The following is a 15893-nucleotide window of genomic DNA, read 5'->3' on the forward strand; positions in this document are numbered from 1 at the left end:
CTGCACTCAGCTTTATCCCAATCTGGGTCCCCTGAGGTCTACTGTTAAAATCCAGGACAGGACAAAATGCTTTTCTCCTGTTTTTTTTTTTTTCATTTTTATGTATTGAACAGGAATTTTAATTTCACTAAAACAGTGGTTGGATGGAGGTCAGAGGAGGAAAACGACATGAAGGGCTTAATGCGATAGAACGAATCTGGCTGAGTTGTCATACTTCTGCAGAAGAATAAACAGTCCTGTACAGTTGAGCTATCACGAAGTAAAAACAACTATTTACTTTCCTAATGTACATAACTGTTTGATTATGTGTGATTTATCATCACTTATACCACGGGGCTGTTAAAGCAACACTATGTAGTTTTTTTTACCTTTAAATAATGTCTCTAAAATTATTTCAGTTATAGAACAACTCTTAACTAGACAAATTGTACTGTTGCTGCAACCTGAGCAGCCTCCTAGCTGTAACAAGCACACTCTGACAGTCGAGGTGGAGGGTAGAGCACACAGCCCCGCCCCTCCCCCTGCCTGCAAAAGAGTGTCTGATACCAGGCACTGTTGCACTTTTCAACCACATGGGGGAGCCGTAAGTCAATTTTACATGGAAACTACATAGTGTTGCTTTAAATGCTTTATTTTGATTTATTGAGAAATGTTCTACGGGTATGCATTATTTTTTTTGATAAATGCACACGTGATGTGTCAAATGTCTTAAAATAACCACCATAGCAATGTCTGTGGTAACCGTGGTATAAGCGGAAAAATTGACTCCGGTCCTTTGAATTATTTGAAAATAAGGCACACGGTATAACGGCTTTTTGTGCCTCATTACCACGGTGGGTGTGCATTATTTTTGAATAATTCAACGGCCTGTCGTCAATTATTACTTCCATATTATTTCAAAAAGACAACTTTTCACAATTTACTGTTGTGGATGAGTGAACTGATCTAAATATTAGTTACTAGTCACTAGTCACTTACTAATATTTAAGAGAAGATTTTATACATATTACTGCAGATGCACTGATCTGGTCTGATCTTAGACAAATTAATAAATAACTATTTTCAATGCATGAAGGAAGAGCACCTAGTTTGCAGCATTTCGACCAGGAGTGATGATGTTACCGCGCCAGACTTAGTGTTCTTCCGCCATACAATATAGTTCTCATTTTTTATCCACTTAAAAATCACCACTTTTTATTTTGTGCAGCCATACTTACTTGTGTAACTACTCATGCAACAGTCTTTAAATAGGGAAAACATGGAAGTGTTTTTTGTGGCTTCTAAATTCTTCCCTGTTTGATAAATGGGACTAGGCTAAATGCTATACATTCATGACCCGCTGTGCAAATATGAAGTGCACGTATTGAAAAATGATAGGTATGTAATCATTCATCTTTCTTTCCTTCTTTCTTTTCTTTCTTTATTTATTTATGTCCCCTAAGGGCAATTGGTTGTACAGCAAGACCAGCACATAAAAAACAATTAACACTACATTAAAATTGTACATTTAAAATCAGCCCCATCTAAGTTGAGGTAAGAACATAGTAAAATATTGAAAAACTGTGGTGTTTTCCTTTAAAGGCCCTTTCACACGTGACGCGGCAAGTGGTGGAATCAGCACACAGTTGCTGATTTCTTTTTAGCTTTGTGCAGCTGAAGCCTTGTTTACACTTTTGCAATTTGCATGGCTCGCCGTGAACCTGCTGAACTTGCGGGCTCCTCTGTAAACCTACAAGGCTTTTATGCTTGACGTGCTCTCCGTTGTGTGAAATGTCAGAAGGCGACTTGTGAGTAATTGTTCTCAAAACCATCAAAAAGCAGCGATGAGAGGAAGTAGTTTGCCAAATAATTTGTCAAACACTCGTCTCGTGAGAAGTTTGTAAAAACATGGATTTCTTCACATATAAAATGTTTAGGTTGTGGGTCGACGACACATGAAAAAGTTTTTATGATGTTTTTATAAAACATCACTTTACTTGAATGGGTGTTCATAAGGCTGACATGACACCTTCATAACATGACATGTTTCATGAATATGAAGGAGATTTTATGGACGTTTATGACTACTGTCATTAAGTGTCATTTGTTCAATTATGTCATTTTAATGGCAAAGATGACATTGTTTGAGATTCTTATGAACACCCCTTCAAGTATAGTGTTATCAAGTTTTTTTTCTAGTTTTTTATTTCCTACAGGGCAGGGGAAAGCAAGAGGTATGTAAAATAAAACGAAAGTTTCTAAGCAGTTGCACACATCTAAATGCTTTTTGGCATTCAGAAATAGACCCAGATAGATTTCAGCCTAATAGGGATACTTGCACTGAAACACCAATTTCACGTGTATTTTCTGTATTTTCAAAATACTGTATTTGTATTTAAATACATTTTTCCTCACAGTATTTTGTATTTGTATATAAATACATTTTTCGACACAGTATTTTGTATTTGTATTTGAAATACTTTTCCATGTATTTATGTCCATCCCTGAGTATAACTTACACTTATACAGGTACTGCAGGTACCACACACTTATCGTGTTTATACAATTTGTAAGTACAGTAGTGTTTCTCCTTAGTATACATACACCGTATGTGCCGGTCATTAACTTACACTGGCCTACAGGTACCACACACTTATCGTGTATATACAATTTGTAAGTACATTAGTGTTTGATATTAGTTATCATATATGTACACTATAAATACCTGTCATTTACCCTAACTTGCCTGTAAATACTAAATACCTATATTGTACATTTATTTGTAAGTAAAGTTATGTTTCTCGTTAGTTACAGTATACCTACACTATAAGTATCTGTTATTACCCAGTACTTATCTAGAGTTACATAATAACTATTAAGTATGTACCACTGGTAAGTACAGTAATGATACCACTTTATTACCATGTAGATACCTAAAAGTAAGTACCACACATTTGTCGGTAAGTACAACTTATTTACCATATATGTACAAGGTAAGTACACGTACTGTAAAATAAAGTGCTACCCATTTTATTTTAAGAGATCACAAAAACAACTCTACAAGAACCAGTTCTTTTTTGTTGGTGAAAAAAATGTTTAGTATGTGTTCCTTGGCCTTATTTCAGCAACTTTTAATTTTTTTATTTTTACCAACCACGCATAAACATAATTTGCTTAAAAAAATACAAACATGTACACACATGTTACTCACATATTATTTTAGCACAGTTTGTGCTGAATACAGTGTTATGTGATATAGCATTAATATGTTTAAAGCAACTGAAAAAAGACCAAACTTAAGAACATGCCAGAACCTCTGCCAGTGTCCCAAAATGGTCGGACCCCAGAGGGTTAATAGATGCTTTGGTTTTAATAGTGCTCAGTTTGAAAAGAAAAATGTGAAATTTTCAGTGCTATCTAATAGCAATTTGTATGTATTTTACCTGTTGGTAATAATTCAGACAACCACATTTATACATTTTTGTACGATTTGCGTTTGCCCCTGTGATCCCTGCTGAAAAAAACAATAAAACCATTACAGAAAATTCTAATGGTTTCCATTAAAATACCAATAGGAACCATTAGCATTTACCATTAAAACCACTAAACTGTAGTTTGTTTTGGGCCATATTCAATTAGAACTAATACATAGAACCAATAAATACCATTAGAGACCAACAAAGACCAATGCACTGTAGTGTGTTTTGGGCCATATTCAATTAGAACCGATAAAATTCCCAATAAAACCAATAGAATTTCTGTGATGTGTCTATTGGTTTTTTAGCAGGGATGTTGGGTTATGGGCAGGGTTTATGGGAGGGGTTTGTTATTGTTTTTTATGATAATCTAACGTTTTTGTACGATTCACCTCATACGAATTTATACGAATTAGCCAACTCGTAAACTATACGAATTCTTTTGAGACAATTTCCTCATTGAATGTCCTGAATCACTTGAAAATAAGTAAATAGTAAATAGGCCGCAAATGCCATTTCTTGGTGACTTCAAACTGTTTCTTTATTAAATCTGCTATGTTGTGGCGTTTTGCCACTGAATCTCTCTCAGTGAGACTGATAAACGTGAGGTGGATATTTCAGTGATGGTCCACTCCATGGCTCATCTGCAGCTTGATCGAGAACAACACTTCTCATCATTGCAAGACAACCTTATGCCAACATGCCAACAGTTCTGGATCGCCAATAGGCAAAAAGACCAAGAAAGGAAGTGAGAGAAAAAGAGAGAGAGGGAGGGCTTGCAGCATATTGATGTGTTTTCTGTAGCAGGGACACACTGTACACAACCACAGCAGGGAACAGGCTTTAGGACCATGAGATGCAGCGATGCTTAATCGAAAAGAGACTGGCGGAGCGGGGGCTGGATGATAAAGATAGTGGAGGAGGGAAAGAGATGTGGAGAGAGAAGAGGAGCAGGAGAGTCAGGAGCCACTTCTACTGCTGCTCTTTGAAAGTCTTGCCAGCCGGACTTAGAAGAGCATTGGTGGTATAAATACCCAGAGTAAACAGGATTAAAAGAGCAACTGACTCCAGAGTAAGTGTGAAGTGGGTGAGAGAGATTGAGAGAGGGTAAAGTGCAAGCATTAGTAGTGCTTATCTTCATCTTTTAATTGGAGCCTTGCTTTACAACGAACTTGGGAGGCATCATCACTTCTCACTTCATTGTACCACACACACAACTAGCATCAACTCAACATCCATCCTTATCCTAATCAAAATATATGTTGGTCCTGAAGTGTTGGACAGTTCAGACCGGACAGTTGTATCCATCTGTTTGGAGTTCAGCAGTGCCGGGGACACACATGAGCGTTCACACCATCCACGGACATCATCATTGAGTTCAGCATCAGATGAAAGAGGTACGTTCTGTTTTGCTCTTTTCATGTAGTCCACCAAAAAATAAAAAATGTAAAATAAATTACTATCTTTATGTTTATTTTTTGTTGGCTTATTTTATATTATTAATATATTCAGGGTACATAGTAGTTTATTTTTGTCTGGGTGTATATGTTATATTCATTGTCTGCATTCCCCTGTTCCTTGTAATATTTCACATCCAGATTGAACAGATGTGTGGGACATTTTTCAATTTTGCTGTGCTGTTATTCGGACCTCTGACCTCTCAGCGTTCTGCACGCAACGCACAACAAAAGATTTGAAACAATCCTTTTTGATTTCTGTAGACAGCTGATGGCTGTGTTGAACAAATTCAATCACAGATCATGATAACAGCTCACTCAGACGAACTCTCCAATGCTTTTCACTTGCATGACATATAATGCTATTTCACAGTACGCAAGCTATTATTATTGTGTCATAATGTTCAGTGACACGAGGACGTTGTTGTTCGGTAAATGGGCTCGCTTTGGCGAGGATGCACTTTCTGTTATTGTTAAGGGGAACTGCACCAGTTTCCATTAGAGAGAGACTATTTCTATTGTTAGTGAGTGTACCCACAGTCTCGGTAGTGATTTATGTAGTAGATTGTATGCTGCCAAGGAACTGCAGAAATACATTTTGTCACGCTTAGTTCATGCAAGACGCTCACAGGTTTCTTTCGCTACCATGGTGGTCATTTCCATTGACTTTTGTTGTTTATTTTTTGTTTACTAATCTGAATATTCTATGTATTACCTCCAAAACTATCCCTTCACATAAGCCTGCTGAGAAAAATAAAAAATAAAACCATTACAGAAAAGTCTAATGGTTTCCATTAAAATACCAATAGGAACCAATACATACTTTTAGAGACCAACAAAGACCAATACACTGTAGTGTGTTTACGCTGAGAATTTCTATGATGGTGTCTATTGTTTTTTTAAGCAGGGAAGCCTTTATTAAGACATTATTTTGTATGTTTATTACACCACCTTTAAAATGGGCTCTGTCGGCTGTTTGCCAAAATGTAGCATATTAAACGATTTCATTATGCTTGTTTACACACACACATACTGTAAGATTTATTGTTTTCAATAAATCATATCTATTGTTTTCATATAAATTGTATCCACAATCCCTAAACTAAAAGCCCCGGGCATGCTTTGAGTCAAAATATCTTTGGACACGGCAACAAACCAGCTATGATGTGGAAACATGAAAATATACTTTCTTACCACATGCAACATTGTACACCTGCAGCATTAAAGGTTTTTTTATTTTTATACATGAGGATATTTTGTGGCGTATTTTGTGGCACACAGTATTTGCTTTGACACAAATCACTATATTTGTGATGAAATGTTAAAATATTTGCACCTTCTGTAAGTGTCGTCAAACCTTACAAACCATTTTATGATTTTTTTATTTAGTATAGTATTATTCTTTTAGATAATAAAGAAGATTATTTTACGACATATGGTCTTATATGATATTAGGCTTAACCTCTCAATTCCCCACCCCCATACATAAAATAAAATCTCACTACCAATCTATCCTGACCTGGGGACACACACATGAACACACACACACACACACACACACACACACACTTCTTGTTTATCAGTGCTGTGCTGTCACATGCAGTGTGCCGCTGTGTACTCCTGCCTGCTGCACGCTGTCCAGACAACCTTTTACTTAGCCCGAGTAATAAACAATTAGCCGGTGATTATGTGCGATGTGTATGAAGATTTCTCATTTGATTAAAATCAGTGACGCTGAGCAAACACCCAGACAAGTAGTCATATTTTTGTCTGCTGTAAAGACGTTACTGTTAGGAGGCTGTTGTTGTTAAATATTGTATGTGATGCATGTCAGTGGGATAGGCGCCCTGTGTGTAAGAGAGCTCTGGTAATGGTCTCTCTGACTGTGATGAAAGAGAAGAGGACCAGGAAAGCATCTTTGGGACAAATTAGAAGAAAAAATACTGAAAAGGTTAAGCAAGGCTTTTCTTCACACATTTGTGATTTATACTGCTGCATAAAAGCCTACATGCCAAATACTGCTTGCAGCTGCATTTATGTTTTGCAGGGTTGCAGTGCTTGAAGTGGGAATTGGTGTAAGTTGTCAATTAGATTGTAAAATAAAATATGTTCACTTATTAATGCCTGGAGGCTTATTATGCATCATCTTAAGCAAATATGCTATTTGGCAACAGAAAGCTGGTTGTGTAGTACATGCATCTTGTGTTGTATGTGTCTTGAGCGCAATATACCTTTTCCGATTTATGTTGTTTGCTCCCTATGCAGCTATCATTTTGGCTGCACAGTTAACAGCACTAAGATGAGGTGAAAAGATCCAGCTCTGACTAAATGAGAACGAAATGGAGAACTGAGACAATTTCACAAGAGCAGAAAGTGAATGACTGCTGCACTGTTCAGGGTCATGAAGCAAGTTCACAGACCTCTTGTCTTTGAAACTTTAGACCCTTTTTACTGCAGGACTAGCAGTGTAAACAGAGATTTAAAAAAATGGCAACTGGCGAGAAGCCATCATCTAAGATGTAATAGTCTTGTGTTTAAGGGAACAGAAATGTGTCCCACATCAAATCTATATGACATTGACATTGGGCAAAATAGATAATGGATCTTTTGTTTATGTTGTTGTTGCAATGGCTGTTGCTGTGTTACAATAAAGCTGTACACTCTTAAAAATAAAGGTCCTTATAAGGTTCTTGCTATAGAAGAACCATTCAGTCAAGTGATCTTTAAAGAACCACGCCTTTCTTACCTTTTTCATATCTGAAGAACCTTTTTCACCATGAAGAACCTTTTGTGTTAGCCAAAATTAAAAACCTTGAAGCACGTTTTTAGGGGAGCACATACATTTTTTTGGGTTCCTCAAAGAGCCATTTAGTCAACGTTTATTTAAAGAACCATTTCTTTATACATTTTTAAAATCTGATGTAAAGGTGCTTTAAAGAAGCATTTAGACAGAAAAGGTTCTTCTATGGCATCGTGAAGCACCTTTATTTTTAAGAGTGTAAGGTTAGTAAATAGCTAAACTAAACTTTTTAGTTTTTTTACTGTTTATTCTGATTGTTTTTTTACTGTTTAAAAATAGATACAGTGTTGCAGGGGTTGGGGCGGGCCAAATATTTCATAAAAGCGGCACCCGCGGGTTGGAAAAAACGCAGACCCCTGAATGTTTTGTAAATGGAGTATAAAGACAATCAATCCACTTTCAGTCTTTTTTTGTTAATTAAAATGTCTAAAATACAAAGCACTTACAGTTTGAACCAAGAGTCTGTTTATTTCAGGGGAAGACTAAATTGTTCTGTGCTTAATGTTGTGTGACCCTTATGACTTTATTTTTTTACAATAGATGCAATGATGTATTATATCAATAAGCCAAAGTAAAAGTATCTGCATATTCTTACAGAGTTTATTAAAGCACATTTATAACTGCCACCCCATACAATTTGGATTTTCTTTCTAATGTGGTTACTTGTGACTTCCCATTTATGGATAACTTAGGACAAGTTCGGTAGATTGTTTATGATGAAATAGAACGGTTTTGACTGAAATTTCGACATATGCGGCTGCCCCGAGAATTTTCGAGTGTTTGTTGTTTCACCTCCCATCTCTACAATGGCTGTATAGGTGCACGGGAACAATCTTTCCTAAGATGCATTAAACTTTCGTTTATAAAGACGTGAAACTCACCGAGTGGTCTTCACTGATATGCTCAAACAAAAATCGCTGCAAAAGATGCTTTCCAACAGGTGTTTTAGCATTCGTTGTTAACTTGTGGACCTATTTTTCCAAACGCCTCACACCCGTATATTCTTCCGCTGAGAGCTTGAATAATAAACACTCCAGCCCAGTTGGTGGCGATAATCCGCCTTTGCCAATTGCAAGAATAGAAACAAAGTTCCCGGCGCGGAGTAATACCGTACCTCACAGCACATCTAATACAAGTCAATGGAGTTGGACAAAACTATGATAAAACAGCTGTTGGAATGCGTCTTTGCAGCGATTTTTGTGTGAGCATATCGGTGAACACCCCTGATCACTCGGTGAGTTTCACGTCTTTTAAATGAAAGTTTAATGCATTTTAAGAAGAATTGTTCCTGTGCACCTATAAACCCATTCTAGAGGTGGGAGGTGATACAAGAAACACCCGAAAATTCTCGGGCCAGCATCATATGTCCAACCGTTCTATTTCATCATAAACAATCTGAAAACAGGGCTTTAAGTGTAAAATACCGAACTTGTCCTTAAAAAGCATATATGGAGATTGTCATTTTTGTTGAAGAAACTCAATGTCTCTTAAAAAACAAGACCAAATCAGTCGAAATGCAACGCAATGCAGTTAAATTAAAGAAGAAATTTCTTGTCTTTTCCTCCCTTCTGATTTTCTCTGCATTTGTACCATCATCAATATAGATCCTTCAAACCCTGATGCCCTTTTCTGCACTTAATTGGACCTACAGCAATAATGAGATGTACTATTATAACCAGATTACAGATAATGGGGAAAAAGTCACACAGCCGTACACACACGCACACACGCAGACAAAAAAGTCAGAAATTCACATTAGACCACACAAGTTCTGTCTGTAAAGGGTTTGTATGTTCCCTGTCTGTCGCTCTCTCTCTCTCAAGCACAGCTGGTGTGGGCCACAATGAGGCCTGAGGGATGAGAGAAATCACCCAGCTAAGATATGTGCAAATGGTTCCTCTGAAACAGTGACTGCTCTCGCCAACTCAAGGGAGAGAGAGAGATAGATAGAGAGAGAGAGAAGAGAAAGAGAGAGAGAGTGGGGGAAGAGTAGAGAAAATGACAGGGAAGAGAATGGAGGAGAATAAGACATAAGAGATACAGAAATAGCGTGGGACGCAACATCAAAAATAATACCATGTAATACCTTGAGTTTTGGCCGTATGATAGATGTCCAAGCAAGTGTAAATATGGTTGTGTTTGTAGAAATTATTATATCAGTATTAAAAACACTGTATACCGTACAGCGCAGTATGTGTTTTTATAACCCAGGATAGCCTACAGCATGAGTAATACAGTGAGAGAAAGTAAGATGACTTAAAAGATAACTGATTAATGAGCTCATTTCCAAACACACGAATAGACCCCCACACAGCCCCCTTCAGAGAAGCTGAATTCCTTTACCATGATAATGGCATTATAATGGAGAATTATATCCTTCTGTCCTAATTTTAATGTCACACTGCTGGGCTCATGGTATTATTTTGCTGGAATTATCACGACTCACTTACATAAGCAGAACTGAGATGTAAAGCACAACTTTGGCTTATTAATCTTAGAAAGTAAACGGCCTGCTTCAAAGTCAATCAGTTTTCATGTGGGTCCAATCCTACAAAAGAATGACTTCATTTCTGTCCTGATTAGCAACACAGACCCATTCTCCATTTCACTTCATTTCAATCATGTAGGGTTGCACACTAAAAGTGGTTTCTGCAGGCGGATATCGTCTTTCCTCTCATCACGCCTCTTCTGTGCTATCAGTGAATTTTCCATTATACATCAACATGTTTATCAGTACTTTAGCTGTTTCCTCCTACTGCCACTTACAGATTGTCCTCTATGTCCTCTTTAATGTATTTTTGTGGCACTGTCCCTTTAAGAAAACACCCCTTGTTTTAAATGATAAATGTACACCTCAGTGTAAACATTACTCTTATGATAAGATATTATCTGGTTTTGGCTTTGAAAGTCTATTTATAAACACATCCTGAGATGGTGTGTTGAGGTAAAGCAGGAAGAGCAATAAAATAAAAACAGGTGTAGAAATAATAAAGATGGTAAAAATATAAAGTGGCCAAAACACGAGAAGAGTAGCAGGCAAATATGTTCTCTTTAAAAGCTCTGGTGCTACTGATTTGCTCAGCTGTCCTTGTGGAGCTCTGTTCAACTGTCCGGATGTTTTATGTTTAAGACAGAAATCAGAAAGGCAGGCGGACTTATTATGCAGCTCACAGCAGTCCATTTATGGTGACTGGTTGGGGGGGTTAGCAATAAAGCTGAGTGCATCTCTCCTGGAAGGAAGCCATCATATGAGGTTTGGGTTAGGGGGTGGAGTAGGACGGGCTTAAAGGGATAGTTCACCCAAAAATGAATATTCTTTCATCTTTTACTTGCCTTCATGTCGCTCTTCCATGGAAGACAAAGTACACCAAGTTTAAAAAATGCAGTGGTCTTTTTAATGAAGTTACAATAAAAGGGGACTGCTTATTTTGTACTTAAAAAGAATGCACAACAAGCACCAAAAAGTATCATAAAAGTGGTCCATATGACCCATTACAGTCTCAAAGGCATTTTTACAACAACGTTTTATGCAGTTTGGTTGTTCGGTAACACGCCAGCGCTTCGGGGTCCTGAAGACGCAAACTTCATTTCAAGGCCGAAGTATAGTCGTGTTTTTACGCATACGCGAAGGTCTGTGTACAGTGCGCTTGACCCAATTTTCGCCATCAGAAGAGTGCGCACATACTGTACGCAGATTTTTTATAGACTAGTGTTTAAACTGAACTCTGGGACAAATACCTCGTCGAAAATAACAAATGTTTTGTTTCCTAAAGTTGAGGGAAGACGGCGATCATGGATTACCGCTATTTGATGGGAGGTTTGGCAGCTGATCTGTAGTTTAGATTGTATACATTATATAGTATACATTTTACACAGTTAACATAAGTGCAGTGTAGTTTTTGATACGTTTTAGCTATGATTTGAACTAAGATAATCTGCATGTTTATTTTGTTTGTTATCAGAAATAAACTACGCTAAAAGAACTAGGGCTGTCACTTTTCGTTCGAAAATCGATTGCACAATCGATCGGACCAACCAAAAAAAGTTTCGAAAACGAAAATAGGCAATCGATTTTAACCAAATATGTACACTATTAATTTTAAAAGAATTAAACAGTAAAAAATATAGATGTAACAAAACTCACAAACAAGCAGAAAAAGAAAATAAAGAATTCCGAAAGTGCAGTAGGTGTGCGAAAGCTAGACAGAAAATACCCAGCAATTTTACGCACCTACAGTTTCACGCTTTCAATCGCTGCATCTAGTGTTTTGCAAAGAAAATGGAGGACAACGTCAATAAACCTGTGCAACACGAGAGAGCGTCGTAATTGTGACCTTACAGGAGATGATGAGTTATGACAAGGAGCCAACCTTGCGAGCTGACAGCGACCCGCTTTTGTGATGGAAGATTGGCAGTATGAAATACGCAGCTGGCAACGAAGCACCCGAGTTTCCCTGGGACATCAGTGCGGTCGGGGTGCGTCTTCTCAACAGATGGACATATAGTGAATGAAAAGCGCTCTGCTCTTGACCCCTAAAATGTTGATCGACTTGTTTTCCTCACCAATAATTTGTAATGGCCCTAGTCTTTTTGCGCATTTCATTATGCCTGCCTAGTGCCGCCTAAGTTTCGGTTACGTTTAATAAAAAAATACACAGCATGTTCTCAACTTCAAGTAAGTCTATTTAAAGTTTCATTTTTGAACAGTTGTTTGAAATGGATCGAATCATTATTTAAAATAATTTTTGAATTGCCTAAATCATAAAAGCAGCCGGTTGAAGCCTGCAGTAATGTTTTTCATTTATGGCAGCAGTCCACTCTGCATATTTTTTTAGAGAATGTTGCACTACTGTTGCTGTTTTTTATTCTGCACGAAACTTAATGACAATGAATAAGAAATATTGCTGACTTGTGCGTTTCAGGCGCTCTCTTTACATTTGTCTGTTATTTGGCGTTGAAAATGGAAACGTCTTTTTTAGACATGGAAAATCGATTTTACAATCGATTCAATGAACACTTATATATTAAAAATCGAAAATGATTTTTTCACAAAAGTGACAGCCCTAAAAAGAACTTTGTTGTATTAATTCTTTGAGGAGTTTACACAAAAGCCATTTTTTATGTTGTTACTGCTGAAACCGTCTATACCCTGCATTCATTATACATGTAGGTCGTGTATGTGCCTAAAGTAAAATGGCCCTGTCCCAAATTGCACATTCCAGACATATGGACTTCCTCAAGGGGGTCGCACACCAGACGAACAGCGCAGCGCTGCGCCCCGTCTAGGAAAACTCGGAGTAGGGGTGTCACAATGATTAAATAATCGTCTCGTCGCGATTGTTTGAACTCATCGTAATGATTTCAGATCACCGCAATGATTGCACATCTCTCTAAAAAAACACAAGGGGGAGCTGCAGCGCCTGTATAAACGAGACCGTATCAGATTACTTTTAAATATGTGTTATGTGTATTAAGATTTACTGCCAGGTACACCTTGTAAAAGATTTAATTTAAATAATCACAACAATGAGTGAAAATTATCTCATGAAAAAAAAAATATGGGAATTAAATGTCAAAGAAACAAAACAGACAGTTAATCGTCATAACCATCAAAGCCCCAAAACAGTCAATTAATCGCAATAATTGCAAAAAGTTATCAGGCAATTAACTGTCAGCCAAATTTCATAATCGTGACAGCCCTAACTCGGAGGTATCGTACATCGGAAGCACACATTAAATAGCGCGAGCTATATTCTACTTCAAAATGCAAAATATACATTAGCAGCCAATGTTAATTGTTAAAGATTTGGGACCAATATGATGTTATTTCATTTTAAACTATGTGAGTGGCGCGACAGGGATTTGAGCAACTTCCTGAGTCGTAGCTGGGCGCTGCGGACAGCCAGCACCTGTCGGCGACGGTGTGCGTATACATATAGAAAACAATGTGTACGGCGCTGAGCTGCGCGACCCCTTTAGTGTCCACACTTTGATGACATCATGTAGTGCAGACCTTAGGGACCCTTGACGCGAGTCCAAGAGGGCGCACCGAAGTTGTATTTTGAGACAGACTCGAGCGTCACGCCGGAATAGGAAGAGAAGTGTAAGTGCCCAGCAGTGTAAACTTCTTCCTTCCATCATCTGATTGGTCTGATTGCTCTTTCGCAAGGACTTCTGAGTTGGTAAAGTGCGCGAAGCCTGCTCCAGTGTGGGCTTCGCCGAAGACCGCATCAACGGTGCAAAGGGGGTGCTGATGAGCACACTTCGGAGCATAAAAATGACAGACGGGAAACCCTACGGCAGTGTTCTTTACATCCAACCCTGGAGAGCTGGTGGCCTGCAGAGTTTAGCCCCAACCTTAATCAACACTCACTTGATTGTCAAGCTGACTTTTAAGACTTTGGGGGCAGATAATAACTGGTGTCTTCTCATTTCTGATTGGTTGTTTGAATTGATCAGTGACACGCATTATCTTTAGTTCCACAATCCGTGCCCAGTCAAACTAGGTTGAGAAGATGTCTTTAAATTAAGGCAGCGCAAACATGCATTTTAGCTTGAGACTAGGATAAACCCTGTCTGGAAAACCGCCCCATAATATTTTAGCCCATTACTAACATTTTTGGAAGTATTCCTTTAAGACCCACAGGCATCATATTTATGGGTGTAGGTCTCTATGTTTCCCCCCTGATGTTTGTCGCTCTCTATATTCCAACAGCTCCCTCTGAGCCCAGCGTGTTCACAGCAGCATTGCAGTAATGTTGATGTCAGGGACAAGGATCTGCTCCTGAATTATCACTCTGTCAATCTGTCCATACTACAGCCTGACCAAAGTGGAGGAGCAGAAAGATAGGACAGAGGTGTAAGAAATCAAAGAAGGAAGAACGGTAGTTAAAGGATTAAACTGGACAGGAGAGCGATATGAATCAGAGTAATGCAGGGTACAATTATTCTGGGACAGAAATGCTTTGCCAGAACTGCAATACAGTGAGACACTGTGGTCCATATGTCTTTACTGTGCTATGTAAAATCAGATACAATTCGATTTGGCTTCTACTTCATAGATCTAAGTGGACCAATTTTTTATTATGACATTCTGTGTGCTGCTGAAATTAAATCTTCTACTGTTTTTATACTTAAAATTGTGGGTGACTTAGTAAAAGTCATCAATTGATAGAGTTTGAAATATTTTAATAGCAATTAAAATATGCTATAATTTTGCAAGTTTGAGCTTAACAACTCAATGACAGATACGTCTCATGAGTGTAAGATTTATTATATCAAGCAAAAAATATATGCTGGTTAGGAAATCTGTGAATCAATCTTAAATCTCTGTTTATCCAAAAACAACTGACAAAAGCAATAACACATGACGACTTGCACTGCGCAAACAGGGAATATTCATAGACGTTTAAAGCCTATAAAGATTAAGCATATTCACACACACTTTGGGAGGGCAAATGATTGCCTCGAGGAAACAAAAAAAAAAAACGATTAAATTAAAATGTAACTTTTTATGAAAGCGGTGTTCTTGTATTTCATTAATATTAAGTGTGCAGAATCCTTTATTAAAGTAGTTTTACAGGCCATTAACAACTATAGCTTCAAGGCTACAACATGCATACTAAACTTAAATCCATTAACATAACAAATTACAAAACGTGCTCATTTACAAAACAATCAGCTGTGCCTCAGGAAAATCTCTTGCAACTAGGTAATGCCATTGACAGACATATTCCCGGTGTGTTAGACTGGTGCAGACAGGCATATGGAGAACTGATGGAGAACAGCACAAGGTTAGTAATGAGAGTCAAACGTTCACCTGCTTGCAGATGCTTATCATCCTGAAGCTGTCATCTTGGTTTTTCAGTGACTGACTGACTGACATAAAGCCCAAGGGTACATGTGACAGCACTTTCTTTAACATTCAGATTAGAGTTTTCTATCTGAGACTTAGGCCAAAAATAGCTGATTAAATAGCTGAGTTTTACATAAAAAAGCCATATAATCTGACACCTAACTGGGACGAATTACAAATCACATTTTATGCGCTTTTAAAGATCAATGAAAGTCGAATGGATGAATTTAAAGCGATGTTAGCAACTGAATCACAGATAACAGTCACTTAAATCAGCAATCTGTAACTTTCGCCTCTCTATTGCCATCTCTGTTTGAAGCATTTAA

At 37.8% G+C, this 15893-nt stretch overlaps 1 protein-coding gene across 1 annotated transcript in view; it reads left to right on the plus strand.

Annotated features, from left to right (window-relative positions):
- Nucleotides 1–4246: 4246 nt before the first annotated feature.
- tmem91 (transmembrane protein 91) overlaps nt 4247–15893 on the plus strand; it is a 31527-nt gene continuing 19880 nt past the window's right edge. The window contains exon 1 of the mRNA XM_065283031.2: nt 4247–4852. The gene's annotated coding sequence lies outside the window, so the exon portion shown is untranslated. The remainder of the gene's footprint in view (nt 4853–15893) is intronic.

This window comes from Paramisgurnus dabryanus, chromosome 9 (genome assembly GCF_030506205.2).
Source record: "Paramisgurnus dabryanus chromosome 9, PD_genome_1.1, whole genome shotgun sequence".
Taxonomy (NCBI): Eukaryota; Metazoa; Chordata; class Actinopteri; order Cypriniformes; family Cobitidae; genus Paramisgurnus; species Paramisgurnus dabryanus.